Source organism: Sus scrofa, chromosome 6 (assembly GCF_000003025.6).
Source record: "Sus scrofa isolate TJ Tabasco breed Duroc chromosome 6, Sscrofa11.1, whole genome shotgun sequence".
Classification (NCBI taxonomy): domain Eukaryota; kingdom Metazoa; phylum Chordata; class Mammalia; order Artiodactyla; family Suidae; genus Sus; species Sus scrofa.
In genome coordinates this window covers 72798796-72816016 of record NC_010448.4, presented here as the reverse complement: position 1 = coordinate 72816016, position 17221 = coordinate 72798796, and the positions used below count along the sequence as shown (strand labels likewise).

The 17221-nt window shown below is 44.0% G+C and overlaps 1 pseudogene; it reads right to left on the bottom strand.

Moving 5' to 3' along the window:
* LOC110261389 lies at nucleotides 6680-8731 on the bottom strand (annotated as a pseudogene).

Genomic DNA, 17221 nt, shown 5'->3' with positions numbered 1-17221 from the left:
TAAATGAAAATTCCAAACAGATGTTTTTCATTAAGAAGTATATCTAGTTGGTTAAGATATTTAAAAATGGCAAAAATGAACGTGAAGACCCCTCCAAAAGTGCAGATCCAAATGCTTGGGACTAGGGCAAAACAAACACCTTAAATCCATTCATCTGAAAAGGAAGGAAAATGAAAAATCTCCCTGCCATCCCTAGCTGCATGCTCTTTCGAGACCAGCGGACCACTGGTAAGATCAAGGGGTCCTTAACTGAGACTAACTTACCCACTCTGGCGTGGTTGGCAGGGTGTTCAGACCTCAGGTCCGGTGGAGAACCAGGCAGCGACTCCAGAGCGAGAAACTTCTGCATCTCTTCTTTGGTCCCTGAGGCTTTTGTACACCTTTCTAATCATATCATCTGCCTTTCCGACTGCTATCTTCCAATCAGAAAACTATACCTAATTAGAGTCTAGACCGTCCACCAGGTTAATTCAAATTGGATATTTGTCTTTCTTCATATGAGTTGATTGAATCAGACAATCATTCAAGAAAGAGAAGGAATGAAGGGGGCGGGGCAAGGAGTCATTCCTGGATTCACTCCTGAACATTATGGAGTTTTCCTAATATGAACAGTTCTGCCCTGGGGGTGAGACGGGACGGCTTTTTTTTCTTCCTGACAAGAGATGGAAAAGAAAGAAGGAAGGAAAAGAAAACCAAAGCATTATGTTGGGGGATCTTTGATCAGATCAAAATGATCAGAATCTCCCAGAACTAAAACAGCTTCCTGAAGACGCTGTTTTCTTTCTCCCCCAACATGGATACAGAGGAGTCCTTGTATCAAGTTGCCACTTCAGTGTCCTGTTGGCGACACAGCAGATCCTGAGCCCATTCAGGCAGCAAGGGAAATGCAACCCGGGGGGTGGGGGGTCCTCCAGGCTTGAGTCACGGCTCCTCTGAAGGAGGTCAGGGTTGAAATCCCCATGAAGAGTAAGGATGGGGGCTGGGCAGTGCAGAGCTGGCCATTCTTAAAAGGACCTTGCGAAGGACCCAAACTTTCCATAAAACCACAAAATATGTTTTTTTCCCCCAATTTGGTAAGATGGAGATTAAAAGACTTTTTTTTCTAGATGCAATTAAGAAATTCCTAAAATGGAGTTCCTGTGGCGCAGTGGTTAACGAATCCGACTAGGAACCATAAGGTTGCGGGTTCAGTCCCTGCCCTTGCTCAGTGGGTTAACGATCCGGCGTTGCCGTGAGCTGTGGTGTAGGTTGCAGATGCGGCTCAGATCCTGCGTTGCTGTGGCTCTGGCGTAGGCCAGTGGCTACAGCTCCGATTAGACCCCTAGCCTGGGAACCTCCATATGCCGCGGGAGCGGCCCAAAGAAATAGCATAAAGAACCAAAAAAAAAAAAAAAAAAAAAAATTCCTAAAATGGAATAACTGGAGTTCTCATTGTGGCTCAGCAGTAACGAACCTGTTTAGTACTCATGATGACTCAGGTTTGATCCCTGGCCTTGCTCAGTGGGTCAGGGGTCAGGCATTGCCGTGAGCTATGGTGTAGGTCACAGATGCGGCTCTGATCTGGCATTGCTGTGGCTGTGGTATAGGCCAGCCACTGTAGCTCTGATTGGACCCCTAACCTGGGAATTGCCATATGCCTCGGGTGCAGCCCTAAAAAAAAAAAAAGAACTTGGAGAGAGAGTTGAAATAACCCTGATCAGTCACACATAATCTTGCCCTTGTACTGCAGCTGCTATCAGGAGATATTTTGTTCTAGCCTCTTCCCACAGAGGATGCTTCCCCAAAGGCCATTAGCCCCAGCCATTTTCCAGGGGCCTTGGGAACCAACCTTAATTCCCCTGGCCCCTTTCCAATTATATCTTGATAATCCATTTCCCCAAACTTAGCTAAATTCAATACAGAATCTGATCAAGGTGCTGCCATTAGGCACAGAAATAAAATTCTCTTCTCCCCATCTTCCCTAGGGTTTGTCATCTCTTGCCTTTTGTTTCATAATCCTTCTAAAGCGTGAGGTGATGTCTCACTGAGGTTTCGAATTGCATCTGCCTGATGAGTGATGTTGAGCATCTTTTCATGCACTTGTTGACCATCTACATGTCTTCTTTGCCAGGATAATGTTTAATGTGAACCCCGAGGTCAGAAACATATAGTGACTTCAACTAGACAGAAGGGAGAAAAATTCAGGTGCAGATAAACCTGCACTGTTTTTTTTTTGCAGGTTGAATCAAACCTGGGATCCGGGGTGGAGGTTCGGCTCTCACTCTGGAAACCTCTCAACCTTGAGACCTACTAGAATAAGTTCATCACTTATTTCGTACCCAAGCCTAACAGCCAGCACAGTGGTACGTGAACTGGCCAGCTGTGCTGCCTTTTCTCTAGCATGTTTACCTTGGAACACAGGTGCCCCCCAGAACACCACCAAAAACCCTCGTCAAGAGACGTGACAAGGGTCCTGGAAAGTAAATGATGTTCCCCGAACTTATGAGTGAAGGAAAGCAGGTATGTTTTCAGCAAAAACGGGTTTGGAGAACAGACATGCATTTTGTTAAGGGGCAAAAAGGTGATTTGGTGCTAAAGTTCATTGTATGTGGAGAGGAAAGAAAAGTGGTAGAAGGTTTGTAAAAAGGGAGCCCTGAGAGAGGAGTTTTGTGCAAAGTCCGGCTGTAACGGTATTTCTTTTATCAGGTAAATGAAGATTGTTGTTGAGGGTGGCAGGTGCTGGTCTGTATTTTATTTTCTCTCTGTGTTAAGAGAAGAAGTTTTCTTGGACTGTTGAACTACTTTGACAAAACAATTGTGAATTTCTTTGCCGTTAATGATCTGTCTTTGCAAAAAATCTTTTGTTGTCACTTTCTTTGAATTTGTAAATATTGTTTCACAGCGACCTATGATTGTATTTGACCACGTGTTTTAAACCTTTTGATGTCTTTGAAAACCTTCCCCACTTCAAACTCTAAACAAAATTCTTTTGACCCTCGGCTACCTTTGAGGTTCTTCCAGCAGCCGCTGAAACTCCCAAAGAGAGATATTAAGTTTATTTAGTGATGTTAACTTACAAGGAAACTGTCAAGTAAGCGGAGGTTAAATCTTCTTGGGTTACACTGTGTGGGTGAATTCATTAATATAGGTATTCCAAAATTTGTATGGATTCCAAAATCTGATATATCTGGTATAATGCTATCAGTCTAATTCTAGTCCTTATCTTAAAATTTTGTATGTGGAGTTCCGTCGTGGTGTAGCGAGACTAATCCGACTAGGAACATGAGGTTGCAGGTTCGATCCCTGGCCCCACTCAGCGGGTTAAGGATCTGATGTTGCCGTGAGCTGTGGTGTGGTTCACAGACTCGGCTTGGATCTGGCGTTGCTGTGCTGTGGTGTAGGCCGGCAGCTGTAGCTCCAATTTGGCCCCTAGCCTGGGAACCTCCAAATGCCTCGGATTTGTTTCGCTATGCCACGTGGGAACTCCTAATATTTGTTTTAAAGACTCTATTCTATTGAGGCTCCAAACAGAGTTCAACAGTTTTTTGGGAAATATCCACATGTATTCTGTAAAAGTACTAAATTTTCTTTGTAAGTTTATTTTATTTTTAAATTTTTACTGAAATATAGTTGATTTACAATGTTGTGTTAATTCCTGCTGTTCAGCAAAAAGTTCAGTTACACATACATATTTTATTTTATATATTTTTCCAGCACAGTTTATTATGCATATTGATATATACCCTGTACATTCAGAAACTATGTACTTTGTAATTAAAAAAGAATAATACCCTCTATATTTATATAACAAGGACAATTATACATCATCGATTAGCATGTATGCATTACAGCCGCAGATTTTTAATACTGAATGAATTTTATTACATTTATAGGTATACAGAAATCATCACAACCAATTTTTATAGCATTTACATCCCAAACCCTCAGTTTATCCCACCACCCTGTCTCCTTTGGTAACCATAAGTTTTTCAAAGTCTGTGAGTCAGTATCTGTTTTGCAAGAAGTTCATTGTGTCCTTTTTTTAGATTCACATGTAAGTAACAGCATTTGATGTTGGTGTCTCATTGTCTGACTGACTTTACTTAGCATGATAATTTCTAGGTCCATCCATGTTGCTGCAAGTGCCGTTATTTCTTTCCTTTTAATGGCTGAGTAATATTCCCTTGTGTATGTGTACTGAATCTTCTTGATCCACTCCTCTGTCGATGGACATTTAGGTTGTTTCCATATCTTGGCTATTGTATATACCTATAGTAGAGGTGCAGATTTTTAAGAATGCCGAACACTGCAGACCTGCATACAAAACGTCTTTTTTTTTAGTCAGTGAATTTTACAGAATTCTTTTATATGCTTGGGTCTGATCTACCAGTTGTTGGCCTAGAAGTCCTGAAGCTCAGAAGGTCTATCACTAGAGATGAACGGAATCATTCATAAACTTCCAGTTGCCCTTCCTGAGCTGACCGTGAAAGCAGCTTCGGTATATTACAATTCATTGGGGACCTCAGGTAAATATCGGGTCCTTCCTTCTTTCCTTCCTGTTGCAGAAGAGGAGAAGCCTGAGGAATGAAGAATCCTGGAGACGTCTGCTACAAGGGGAAAAGAAAGAAAAGGCCCACGTGTTGAGCTCCAACTGCACGCCAGGTCCAGTGCCAAGCCCTCACCCTGCATTGTCTCGTTGACCCCATAGGAACCCCATATGCTGTGTTGGTCCTTACCCACACTGCATGGGGAAGCTCTGCCTCTTGCCTGGGGTGCCCACACCCACTATCCACTCCATGCCTGAGCAGCACCAGCCTCTGGGTCCTCAGCAAGGAGCCTTCCTTCGAGTCCCTTGTCTATGGTCGCTGCGATGATGAACTTCCTTGACATTGACTGTGGTGTCTCTGATGTGTTTCTGGAAGAGATAGTTAGCATTTGAGTCCATCCACTGAGTGGGAAGCTGCCCTTGCAGTGTGGTGGCGTCACCCAATACTTGGGGCCTGAGTGGAAGAAGATGCATGCACTCTCCCTCTTTCTCTTCTTGCCCATGAACAGTGACTTCTGGCTCTTGAGACTTGAGATGGTGCACTTCCACCAGTGTTCATTGTTCTCAGCTTTGGCCTTGGATTTGGAGTTGCATCATCAGCTCCCCTGGTTTTCCACCCTCAGTCTCAGTCAAGCTATACATCAACTTGCTGGTTCTCTTGCTTGTAAGTGGCGGACTTTGGAATTCATCATCCTCTGGAACTGTGCAAGGCCACTCCCCTCAAAATTCCTAATGCATATACATGCTGCTATGTTCATGATAAAATACGCCTAGACTAGTTTTCCCCGATAGGGAGAGATAGCCAATGATATGGAGTGATGTCAATCTCTCCATGACATGACCTACCACCACAAAGGCTCTAACTCCTGACATGGTCAGGAAATGCTAGGGAGTTCCTGTTGTGCCTCAGGGGCAATGAACCCAACTAGTATCCATGAGGAAGTGGGTTCGATTCAGGCCTGGCTTAGTGGCTTAGGGATCCATCACTGCTCTGAGCTCTGTTATAGGTTGCACATACATCTCCAACCTGGCAATGCTGTGGCTGTGGTTGTGGCTGGCAGCTACAACTTCAATTCAACCCCTGGCCGGATCTTCATATGCCTTGAGTGTGGCCCTAAAAGATGAAAGAAAGAGGAGAGAGAGAGAGAGAGAAGAGAGAGAGAGAGAGAGAGAGAGAGAAAGAAGAAAGAAAGAAAGAAAGAAAGAAAGAAGAAGAAAGAAAGAAAAAGAAAAAAGAAAGAAAGAAAGAAAGGAAAGAAAGAAAGAAACAAAGAAAGAAGAAATGAAAGAAAGAAATGCTAAAACCCTGTGACATGCTTGTACTGTTTTATAGTCTGCTTCAAAGGAATTTGGATGTCTTTTGCTCATCACAATTCAAGAAACACTACCCACTTCCATGGGTTGGTGAGGACAAGAGGCTCTGGCTCTTCTGTAGTGTGGTGGCCCCTTCTAGACCTGGGGGTTCTCCTTGTGTAGTGACACCCTTGCCAAAACACTCAAAGGCCAGGAACTGAGACTAATGGACCCAGGTGGAGAACCACAAGCAATGCTCATGTTCAGCGTCATGGCCTGAGTCAGCAGCGAGGGCCCTGCTTTTGTTTAAAGCTTTTCTTTCAAATGTCTCTTGGCCACCAAGGATGTTCCCTGACTGTGTACAATCACTCACTGAACAGCCACAGAAATAAGAAACGGTAAAAGATGCCCAAGACAGAACAGAGAACTGATGGGAAGAGTAGAGTTTCAGATCATAGACAATTCAGTGCATCTTGTCATTCATCAGTAACTAGAGGTGCCTAAGGTGTGAGCAGACAAAACAGGGTAATATATCAAGGAGAACACCAGTCCATGTGCACAAAGACTCTTTATTTGTGACCATTTCTTTACAAACCTCCACCCAGAGATAATCCCACATGCGTGTGTCAATCCCAAATTTCTCTCCAGAAATTTAGATTCCCATTGCTGACCCTATAAACCCATGTGCCTGAAAGTCCATCAACTCCCAGAATCCTGCACCCCTGCTAGACCTCCTCTCCTTTCCCCATTCACATTGAGCAGGTCGCTGAAACCATGAGTCTGTGTTCCCTTCGCGATGCACCCATGTCGTAGATTTCAGTTTTCAAGTGTCCAGAAGACAGCTTTGGACGGAGGCACCGATTAGGCAGGTGTATAACAGTGGTAGAGAAAGGGCTCCTCATGATAGAACGTCTTATTGCCCCAGCGAGGACACGGGCTGGAGCTGAGCCAGATGGTCCTGGGACCGCCAAAGCCCCTCATCATCTCAATCAGCTGCGCCTTCAGCTGGGCAAGTCTCCCCAGGTGGAGGGCTCCACCGGAGCTGAAAACTCTCCCGAGGCAGGATAAAACTCTTCCTTTAAACTGGACAGGCCTGGCGGTGTGACCCAGCAGCTTCTCCATGATGGCCATGGAGAGGAGGTTCCCACACAGGCTGATGGTCCTGAGCTGGGAGCAGCGGCTCAGGGCAGGCAGGATGGCCTCCAGCTGGGAGTCCATGATCCCACACTGCTCTAAATTCAGTTCCTCGAGGTTGGATGCAACTTCCTCCAGCAGAACTTGGAGATCAGGAGTAAATTGGGTCGCGTGATGCCACTCAGATCCAGGCTTTGAGCCGGCTGATGTGTGGCCACTGGGACAGATGGTCAAGTCTGATTCTGTTAGCTGGCAGTTAGTTATTATGAGGTTGTCCAAGGGTTCCTCAGGCTCCTGGGAGAAACAAGCAATGGGTCTGAGAAACCAGTTTGGTAAGAGAGCTAAACTTGAAGAGACGAGTCTTTCGAACTGTCTTATGAAGATCAACACCCAGAATTCCTAGTCTCATTTTAGCCGAGTCCTTTCACCGTCCCTGTTGTGGTTGGGTCAAGCTTACAGTATCTTGGAAAACGCTACTCAGTAGCTAAGCAGAGTAAAACCTAATTGCGTTCGTTACAGTAAAAAAAAACTTACTACTTTTGATTTTTTGCTTTTTAGGGCCCCACCTGCGGCATAATGGAAGTTCCCAGGCTAGGGGTCCAATCGGAGCTACAGCTACTGGCCTACACTAGAACTGCGACAACGCCAGATCTGCTCTGTGCCTGTGACCTACACCATAGCTCACGGCAACACCGGGTCCTTAACACACTGAGGAAGGCCAGGGATTGGACCGGCATCCTCACACATACTAGTTGGACTTGTTTCCGCTGAGCCCGGCCGACAAGAACTCCTACTTAGTCACTTTTGAATAGCCTGTTGCCTCCTGCTCCATGACCATCATCCCAGCATCATCCATTTCGTACCTATTCACTACCTTACCAGGAGCACATTAACAACCATGTACAGATGGGGTAATTCGACAGAGGCTTGTTATGTAAACAAAAACGGTGAGCACAGCACCTCCTTTTAGAAAAACTCCTGTCTGATGCTTTTCCACCTTCAATGCCCCCTGTTTTCCTAAGTACTCTGAACGACATCACTTCCTGAAGAAAAAAATCTCATACTCACACCCTCACTAGATTCAGCCCCCCACCACCTGTACCTTCCTCGTATGATGCCCTGCTCCAGAACCTCTATCCAAGATTGTCTGCCTGCCTTGATTTCGGTGGTTGCGGGAGAGCACAGCTCAGAAGAGACCAGCAATGGAGATGGTGCATTTGACATATTAGTGTTCTGCTCACTGTTACTCGGCCAGTGGTGCCACCCTCACCTGAGCATCTGGTCCAGGTGACCTTTGAGGAAGACGGGGGAGTCCATATAGAGATCCCGGAGGTGGTGCAGCCTGAGGAACTGAGAGGTAAATTGGACAACATGCTGCTGCTCCTTCTCCTCAAGGGCGGACCTATGGATGTGGGAGAGATAGAGTCTCTGCACATTGATCATCTGGCCCAGGAGAGGAGCAAACGCGGCCAGAGTGGACAGCTGCCAGGTGCAGTTCACTTGCACCTCCTGGATACAGTCCAGCTGCACCTGAGCCAGGACCTTCATAATATTTTCCATGGGCATTGCAGAGATCTTCAGCTTCTTACAGCACAGGTGTATGGAAATTTTCCTCCGTTCCACCCAGCTGAGGAGATAGGTGGTGAAGTGATCCAGGGTCCTTTTCTTCAGGCAAAGGTCTATGAACACATCCAAAGGGGCCACCGGCTGCTTTGTCCTTGACCTGACCTCAGCCACTGGTGAGGGCAAGGGAGTACCCGATGTCAGGAATGTGACCATGTCGGGCATGTGACATAAAGGCAAAGGTGGGAAGTCTGAGTGTTGCCTAAATTCTGAGACTGTGTTTTCATTCTGTGTTCAATGTGGATCTCAAAGCTGTTTTCATTCCATGTTCAATGTGGATTAAAGCATCCCAACTGATCTGCTCTCTTCCCATAAGAGGTGCAAACTGCGGATTTGAGGAATACTGGACAGTACTTCTGGAGCATGTGGTCAGGAAGCAAGGACCACGTGTCCTCAAGCTCCCTGATGGCACAGTGACTGAGGACAGTTCAGGAAAGAACAGCCCTTGGCTCCCTTAGAGGTGTTCTACTCCCTTACTTCAGCTTTTTCTTTTTTCCTTTCTGCATTTGGAGAGCTTGGTCTCTGCTACGTGGAAGGTGCACATATGGTGTACATTTGGCTGCCATTCAAATAGACTGGGATTCTGGCATTCCCATTGTAGCTGCCATTCAAATAGACTGGGATTCTGGCGTTCCCACTGTAGCTCAGTGGTTAACAAATCCGACTAAGAACCATGAGGTTGCAGGTTCAATCCCTGGCTTTGTCAGTGGGTTAAGGATCCAGCATTGCTGTGAGATGTGGTGCAGGTTGCAGACACGGCTCGGATGCCGCGATGCTGTGACTGTGGGGTGGGCTGGTAACTGCAGCTCTGATTGGACCCCTAGCCTGGGAACCTCCATATGCCGTGGGTGCAGCCCTAGAAAAGACAAAAAAAAAATGAAAAAAACAAACAAACAAAAAACACCCAGACTGCAAACCTTTATTTATGGACTCAACTTCACTTCAATGGTTCTTACACATGCTAATCTTCATCTTTGTTCTCAGAAAATCTTTCCTCTTACTCTACCACCTACAACAAGTTGACAAAGTATATCTTTGTAAACAAAGATGAAGCATTTATCTTTTTTTTCTCTCTACCTGATCCCTCCAGAATTTGGCTCCTGCTCTTAAATCCTCTGCGAACTTGCTGGTTTACTGTAACCAGATTACACCTCACTCTACAAATCATTCTTTAATTCGTTCTCTCTTGCTGTTTTCAAATTATTTATGCCTTGTGCCTCTCTCTGCTGTACTATGAACTGATTAATGTTACTAGTTTTATAACTTATATCTCATCTACTTTGTAAGATTGACTCCAGTATTACCCCATGTACAACCAGGCTTCTGACATAAATGATGACAGTTAAACATCTGGAGGCAATCAATAATGTCTATGACTCTACACAGAATATTTGCAATAGTGCAAGTCTACAAATGAGAAGAAAGAATAAGGGAACATATTTGCTGGATCATAATAGGCTGCTAAGACAGAAGAGCCAGGGAATTTTTAGTAAACAGTACTACGAGATCTGTAGTTGGTTGAATATGACGTTTTGGAACTGAGGATACAGATGTCTGACTATATGCTGTATACAACAGCTATTTTCTTATGAATCCTGATGTGCTGATGTCAAAACATGCTATACTACTCTACCCTAATAGGGAGGAGAAGGAGGCGTTAAGAGAATAAAGTGCATCTCTTATTGATAGCCTAGCTTACCTACGAAAGGTGTAATTTTTAAATGTAGTATAAAACAGTAAAACCAGGAGTTCCCATCTTGGTGCAGCGGAAACGAATCTGACTAGGAACCATGAGGTTGCAGGTTCAATCTCTGGCCTCAGCTCAGTGGGTTAAGGATCCAGGGTTGCCATGAGCTGTGGTGTAGGTTGCAGACATGGCTCAGATCCTGCATTGCTGTGGCTCTGGCAGGCTGGCAGCAACAGCTCTGATTAGACCCCTAGCCTGGGAACCTCCATATGCCTCAGGTGCAGCCCTATAAGACAAAAGACAAAAGACAAAAAAAAAAAAAAAAAAAAAAAAAAAAAAGAACCAACAAAAAACAGTAAAGCCATTCATTCCTATATGATTTTATATGTTGATAAAAGGAACGTCCATGTGGCACAATGGAATGGATGGCATCTTGAGAGCTCTGGGACACAGGTTCAATCCCTGGAACAGTGGGTTAAGGATCTGGCATTGCTGCAGCTGCGGTGTAGGTTGCAACTGTGTCTCGAACCTGATCCCTGGCCAGAAAACTCCATATGCTGCAGGGCAGCCGAAAAAAGAAGGGAAAAAAAAAAAAAAAAGGACCGTGTCTGTCTTTGGCAGCCACAAGCAGATAAATTCAAAAAGGAACACATCCCACCCATGACATGCATGGGGTTGGGGAAGACGCACACAGTCTGGCTAAGCTCTCACAGTAATAGCTCATGACTGTTGACCACTGTGTATATTCTTGTTGTTTGTATTAACCCACTGAACAGTCACAAAAATAAGTAAGACGTAAGATGTGACCAGAAAAAAGAACTGTGGTAACAAAGAGTTTGGAATTGGAGACAAGTGTGTGTCTTTTTTTTTCCGCCATCGGTAACTAGAGATTCCTGAGATGTAAACACAGAAAACAAGATAATATGTTAAGGAGGACAGCAGTTCACTTACAAGAGGGTCTATTTATTTATGACCATTTCTCACAATCATCCATCAAGGAAAACTCTAACCTGTGTCTCAAGTCTGAATCCCACTCCAAATTCCAAATATTTGGGGTTTGTTTCTGACTCTTATAGACAGGTGTCTCCAAAGGTTCCATCAAATCCCCAAGTCAACCTTCCCATCTGCATCCTGCCCCTGCTGGAGCCCATTTCCTTGTCATTCACCCTCAGCTGAAAGTCTAAACCATGGGTCTCGATTCCCTTTATGATGAGCCTACGTCCAAGGTTTCACTCACCTAGCACCCAGAAGAAAAGCTTTTGATAGAAGCAACCAACTAGGTAAGGATAGTACAGCAGTGTATAATGGGCACTGAGTGATCACATGTGTCATTTCCACAGTGAGGACAGGGGCTGGAGCTAAGCCAGATGGTCCTGGGGCGTCCCAAGTCTCTCAGAATTTTCAACACCTCAACCTGAGCTGGGCAAGTCTCTCTGGGTGAGAACCCTGTGAGGCTGTAACTCTCACGAGGGGCAGGATAAAGTTCTAGATCTAAAACAGGCAGCCCATCCGTATGATGCAGCAGCCTCTCTATGACAACCATGGAGAGGAGATTCCCACACAGGCTGAAGGACCTGAGCTCTGAGCAGCAGCTCAGGGCAGGCAGAATGGCTTCGAGTTGGGAGTCCCTGATCCACACAGATCTAAGTCCAGTGTCTGCAGGGTGGCTGCCACTTTCTCCAGCAGAACACGAAGAGGCTCAAGATTAAATTCAGTCAGCATGACACCGTCTTAGATCCAGGCCATGTAGCTGACGGATGTTTGGGCACTGGGACAGATGCATCACGTCTTCCGTTAGCAGGCAGTGAGTTATTGAAAGGCTTTGCAAGGGGGTCTTCAGGCACCTGGGAGAAACACAATTAGGTTTGGGAAGTTGGGCTACAGGTGAGAGACAAATGCAAGGTGAGAGACAAATGATTTGCCCAAAGCCAAAGTGGTTCTGATAATATGGTTTATCTGAGTCAATACCAGAATGCCCAGTTGCATTTTAAGCTGAATCCTTTCACTTTTACTGTGTGATGGAGACAATTTACAAATCTTTGAAAGTGCTCCTTTCTCATCGGTCAAGCAGAGTACAACATCCTTCACTTCCTAATGAAGACAATGGCATGTCTAGAACATGCTTGGAGGAGAGCCGAACACTGTCTCAATAAAGAATGAGCACTGTTGAAGTTAATATTGGGAGGTGAGATTAAAAGATTCTTTCAATTCAGATTACTTTGGCCCTATTTTGGACCTAGGTACCTGTATCTTCTTGAGTCTTTCAAGTGATGTGCTTAAAAACCTAACCTGAGCAAGATCCACAAAATCAGCTGCCAGTCTACAGGGGCTCATTTTCATGCCTGCATCTTCTGCAAACCATCTACAACTTCTAAGTATCCTTTTGGTTCCAGCTCCCTTACCATCATCTCCAGAATCATGCCTTTGCCGTATGTTAATTACTTTATCTGGAGCATAGAACAATCTTTTACAGACGGAGGCTTTAAGATAGGCACATTGTGTGTGGTCGTAAACTTGGTAAGCACAGTTTTCTTTAGACAAACTGTGGTTTTTGTCTTCTCAATGCCCTTCATTTACCAGTTCTCTGAAGACATCTGAACATGTCTTCCTAAAGAAGAAATCACGCACCCACCTCAGTACCCCTAAATTACAGTTTCCAAGTATGGTGTCCTTTTCCAGAGCTTTGATCCACTTTGTCCCACACCTTAATTTCTGTGCTTATGTGATACTGCACTGAGGGGTAAGCCTAGTGACAACCCTTATCTTCATCCCTCTTGCTTACCCTCGGGTCCTTATAACAGGGACGACAGCAAAACTCAGGACCTGAAATGAGACTCGGCTTTTTCATGGGGCCATCATTGAATCCTATTTGCCTAAGCTGCTCAAGCAGCCAGTGCAAGGAGCGGGTAGGGGCAACTGAATTCACCTCTAGTGATAGATATTCTGAGATATTCTGAGCCTCAGGTCTCCTAGGCCATCTGTTGGTAGATCAGATCAGGGGATTTAAATTAATTTTGCAAGCAGGAGTATAATGTTCAGTATTTTAAAATTTTGCTTTTTCATAAATGCTATTACAGTATAAATATTTTCCGCAGTGATTTATTGAAATATTAAAATACAAAATTTCTTTGAAAATTATAAACAGAATTAAAGTTATAAAGGTAATTAGTATTTAAATTTTTAAAAAATTATTTATTTATTTAAATTATTTTAAAAATTATACTGACTTTACAACATTGTGCCAATTTCTGCTGTACATCAAAGTGATCCATATATGTGTATATTCTTTCATATGTTCTTTTTCTCACATCATGCATATATATATGTTCTTTTTCTCATATCATCGGCCCTCATGTTCTATCCTAAGAGATTTTATATAGTTCCCTGTGCTATACAGTAGGCTCTCATTGTTTATCCATTCTAAATGTAATAGTTTGCATGGGATTAATAGGTAATTAGTATTTTTAAAGAATACATGGGAGGAAATTTATTGCTGGCCAGAGGTTAAACTTTAAGGATGTCACTGCTGTATTTTTGGGTTTGATCCCTAGGCTGGCGACTTCTGCATGCCTTGGAAAGGGCAAAAAAGAAATGTACATGAGTATTTTTTAAAATGTTTAACTTGGCTGGAGTTCCCGTCATGGCTCAGTGGTTAACGAATCCGACTACGAAACATGAGTTTGCAGGTTCGATCCCTGGCCTTGCTCAGTGGGTTAGGGATCCGGCATTGCTGTGAGCTGTGGTGTAGGTTGCAGATGCGGCTTGGGTCACGCATTGCTGTGGCTGTGGCGTAGGCCGCTGGCTACAGCTCTGATTTGACCCCTAGCCTGGTAACCTCCATATGCCAAGGGAACGGCCCAAGAAATGGCAAAAAGACAAAAAAATAAAAAATAAAAAAATAAAACGTTTAACTTGGCTTAAAGGTCAATAAACAAGAACTGTTTTTTCTAATTTTTTTATTTTTTCTTTGTCTTTTTCTAGGGCTGTACCTGCGGCATATGGAGGTTCCCAGGCTAGGGGTCTAATTGGAGCTGCAGCCGCAAGCTTATGCCAGAGCTACTGCAAAGTCAGATCAGAGCTGCATCTTTGACCTACACCATAGCTCACAGCTACGCCAGATCCTTAAACTACTGAGCAAGGCCAGGGATCGAACCCAAACCTCATGGTTCCCAGTTGGATTCGTTAACCACTGAGTCACAATGGGAAATCCAAGAAAAAAAAATTTTTTTAATATATAGAGCCCTATAATTTTAGAGCTGAAAGGCTTGTAATGATATTTTATAAAGCAGACTTTGCTTTTAAGAGCAGCTTTAGATTCACAGCAAAATAAGACAGAAAGTACGAAGAGTTTCCACCCAACTCCTAGAAATCAGGTGAGTGAGGACAGGGCACTTTGGATTGAGATTAGTCCTTGGAAGAGCATGTCCACTAACCAAAAATGAACAATCTCTGTTGAGAAATATGTCCTTCCTGAGCATTGCAGCCCAGAAAAGTCGCCTCTCAGCTCTGAGGAGCTTCTCCAAAGAGTTAAGGGAGGAGGCAGACATACAGACACCTTTGCTAAAAGAAAACAAAATTAGAAAAACATCAAAAGATTCCTGCCTGTGACAAACTGATACATCTCATGTTCATGATTTTCATGCCTTTCTATGTATGGCAAAATGCAAGAGTCTGGGCTTATGAAGGCATTCCTTTGCTCTGCTTCCTAACTATTTTATTTTATTTTTATTTAGAGTATAGTGGATTTACTATTATGTCAATTTCTGCTGTACAGCATAGTGACCCAGTCATATGTATATATATATATATATATACACACACACACACACACACACATACATACATTCTTTTTCTCATACTATGTTCCATCATATTCTACTGTAGTAGATTGGATAGAGTCCCTTGTGCTATACAGTAGGACCTCATTGCTTAACCATTCTAAATGCAATGGGAATCCCTGAAAGACAATTGGTGTTGTGGCTGTGGTGTAGACTGGCAGGTGCAGCTCCGATTCGACCCCTAGCCTGGGAAGTTTCATATGCCTTGGGTGCGGGCCCCCACTGCATAAAAAGAAAGAAAGAAGACACACACAGAAGTGTGGGAATGCCTAAGATGCAGGGGAACCTGAAAGAACATGCCCACATGTCCTCCCGGGAATGTTTAAAGGCACTAGAAGTGGAGAACAGGAAGGCTGGAAGGGGAAATGGAGCTGGAGGTAAGCAAGGCAGAGAGAGAAGAAGAGGGCAAGGGAGTACCCGATGTCAGGAATGTGACCATGTCGGGCATGTGACATAAAGGCAAAGGTGGGAAGTCTGAGTGTTGCCTAAATTCTGAGACTGTGTTTCATTCTGTGTTCAATGTGGATCTCAAAGCTGTTTTCATTCCATGTTCAATGTGGATCTTAAAGCATCCCAACTGATCTGCTCTCTCCCATAAGAGGTGCAAACTGCGGATTTGAGGAATACTGGACAGTACTTCTGGAGCATGTGGTCAGGAGACAAGGACCACGTGTCCTCAAGCTCCCTGATGGCACCAGTGACTGAGGACAGTTCAAGGAAAGAACAGCCCTTGGCTCCCTTGAGGTGTTCTACTCCCCTTACTTCAGCTTTTTCCTTTTTTCCTTTCTGCATTTGGAGAGCTTGGTCTCTGCTACGTGGAAGGTGCACATATGGTGTACATTTGGCTGCCATTCAAGTAGACTGGGATTCTGGCATTCCCATTGTAGCTGCCATTCAAGTAGACTGGGATTCTGGCGTTCCCACTGTAGCTCAGTGGTTAACGAATCCGACTAAGAACCATGAGGTTGCAGGTTCAATCCCTGGCTTTGTCAGTGGGTTAAGGATCCAGCATTGCTGTGAGATGTGGTGCAGGTTGCAGACACGGCTCGGATGCCGCGATGCTGTGACTGTGGGGTGGGCTGGTAACTGCAGCTCTGATTGGACCCCTAGCCTGGGAACCTCCATATGCCGTGGGTGCAGCCCTAGAAAAGACAAAAAAAAAAATGAAAAAAACAAACAAACAAAAAACACCCAGACTGCAAACCTTTATTTATGGACTCAACTTCACTTCAATGGTTCTTACACATGCTAATCTTCATCTTTGTTCTCAGAAAATCTTTCCTCTTACTCTACCACCTACAACAAGTTGACAAAGTATATCTTTGTAAACAAAGATGAAGCATTTATCTTTTTTTTCTCTCTACCTGATCCCTCCAGAATTTGGCTCCTGCTCTTAAATCCTCTGCGAACTTGCTGGTTTACTGTAACCAGATTACACCTCACTCTACAAATCATTCTTTAATTCGTTCTCTCTTGCTGTTTTCAAATTATTTATGCCTTGTGCCTCTCTCTGCTGTACTATGAACTGGTTAATGTTACTAGTTTTATAACTTATATCTCATCTACTTTGTAAGATTGACTCCAGTATTACCCCATGTACAACCAGGCTTCTGACATAAATGATGACAGTTAAACATCTGGAGGCAATCAATAATGTCTATGACTCTACACAGAATATTTGCAATAGTGCAAGTCTACAAATGCGAAGAATAAGGGAACATATTTGCTGGATCATAATAGGCTGCTAAGACAGAAGAGCCAGGGAATTTTTAGTAAACAGTACTACGAGATCTGTAGTTGGTTGAATATGACGTTTTGGAACTGAGGATACAGATGTCTGACTATATGCTGTATACAACAGCTATTTTCTTATGAATCCTGATGTGCTGATGTCAAAACATGCTATACTACTCTACCCTAATAGGGAGGAGAAGGAGGCGTTAAGAGAATAAAGTGCATCTCTTATTGATAGCCTAGCTTACCTACGAAAGGTGTAATTTTTAAATGTGGTATAAAAACAGTAAAACCAGGAGTTCCCATCTTGGTGCAGCGGAAACGAATCTGACTAGGAACCATGAGGTTGCAGGTTCAATCTCTGGCCTCAGCTCAGTGGGTTAAGGA